This window comes from Octodon degus, unplaced genomic scaffold (assembly GCF_000260255.1).
Source record: "Octodon degus isolate 3935 unplaced genomic scaffold, OctDeg1.0 scaffold00008, whole genome shotgun sequence".
In the NCBI taxonomy this organism is placed as follows: domain Eukaryota; kingdom Metazoa; phylum Chordata; class Mammalia; order Rodentia; family Octodontidae; genus Octodon; species Octodon degus.
The window spans coordinates 12761041-12763103 of NW_004524584.1; positions in this window are offsets into that span (position 1 = coordinate 12761041).

The window sequence follows — 2063 nt, forward strand, 5'->3', positions numbered from 1 at the left end:
TTTTTTTTTTTTTAAATTCCAGAAATTAATTCTGCTCTGAGTTCCTCTATGTCCTTCTGCTGTTGTTTATTTACTTCTGACGCTATTGATTCATTTACTTCAGCTGAGCTAGTGTCCTCTGCTCTTGTTATGGGTGGGCTTGAGACCTGAGATTGCATTTTGTGCCTTGTCTTTATCATTTCATTTAACACTGACCTGTGGTCTTTGGTGTAGAGCTTTGGTGCAATTATGTTATTATTTAATGAAATTCAGGTACTGATATAACTAGTTCTAGTTCTTGCAGTTGTGCCTGACTTGGGTTAGGCTCCTGTGCCCAGCTCCTTACTGTTGTTGCCCTTGGAGGTGGGCCTGCTGTACCCCTCTGGTAAGATGATCTGTTCCTGGATTAGCTTTGTGGTTTTGACCTTAGTCTCACTGCAGGGACTTTAGCTGTAGGGTTTTACCTCAAGCTTGTATGCTAGGTCTGGGCTGGGTCTGGAGGGGTATGAGAAGTGGGGGTGAGAGAGCCCAGAAGCTGTCCCACACATTCACCAGTGTTGTGTTTTGGTGGGTTTGCATTACTCCCAAGAGCGCAGCAGAAGTTTTAACTCAGATGGCAGGCTGCCTTGGGTCTGGCCAGCTAGGGGAGGTCCGGATAACAAGGGCAAAGGCCTCTTATGTGGCGGGCCTGGGCTTGGAGAGGCAGGTGGGTGCAAGACAGACAGAAGCTCTTCCCTACACTTGCAGGGCCTGGGTTGGTTGGATATGGAGGGCCCAAAGCCTGGCGGAAGTTCTCACTCAGAGGGCGGGCTGCGCTGGGTCTGGTGGCTGTGCTGGGTCTGGCTGGGTGGGGGAGGTCTGGAGAACATGGGGAAGTGCCTCTGTCATGAGGCGGGCCTGAGTCTGGAGCAGCAGGTGGGCGCAGGACAGAGCAGAAGCTCTCCTCCACTCTCACAGGGCCGGGGCTTGATCGGATATAGAAATGTTCTATTCTTAACCTCTATTTGTTCCTAAAATTCATTCTTCATTTTTAGGAAACACAAACTCATCCCAGTTACCTTTTAGGTTGGGAGTATCCTTCCCCTATGTGAGTACCATTTGGCCAAATCTATTTGGTGCTACCTTATCAAATCAATTAAAAGTGAAAAATACCCAACTATCCCTAGCATTGTTTATGACAGAGTTCAGAGACTAGATTTGACATGTATGCCTTCCTAAGAAGAATGAGGCTGGGTACAGCTTAGTGGTAGACCTGCTGCCCAGCCTGCTGAAAGCCCTATGTTCAATCCTTAGCACTGAAAAGCAAAAGAGTTGCATAAGTACAGAAGGTTGAACATACTGATACAGGGGAATGAAACTTGCGACCTGAAAGATATCCAGGACAAGTTTGTGTTCTCTAAAACTGAAGAGTGAATTTGAGGAACAAACGGGGGTTAGGAACAGAATATTTATCAGGATAGAGAAAATTTCTGTCTGGGAGAGGGACATAAAGGGGACCCAAGAAGGTTACAGGAATCTGTCTCTTCCAAGGATTTTTATACAGTAAAATCATGTGGTGATGTAGGTCTATGGTGGGGAGCATGGGAACTTGCTTAGGTGGGCATGAGGTGGGACAAAGCTATGGTCAGCCAATAAGGTTACAAGCACCGTTGCTCAGGTAAAACTGATTAAATCCAGGACCAAATAGGGAAGCAAGTCATGTAGCAAGTGGGCATGAATATAGAACAGGAGTTCATCCGGTGGCCAGCCGGTAGCAGTTGGATTAGTGACTTTTCCTGGCTTCCTCAAGATGATGATTGGGATGAGAATATAGCTTAGTTGCACAAGTGCCTGCTTGGCAAGCGCAAGGTCCTGAGTTCAATTCCCAGTATAAAAAAAAAATTATTTGGGGGCCAGGGAGATGGCTCAGTAGTAAGCATTTATTTCATTTTTGTTTTTTAGATCTGGGCCACAGCAGGAACATCCTTCTGTCTCACAGTTGCAAGGTATCTTGTCTTCCATGCTGTCTCCTTTGAGGGCCAGGCCCTGTCTGACTGCCTATATTTCTGTTTAATTCAGCTGCCTACATTAAAATCCTCTAGCTC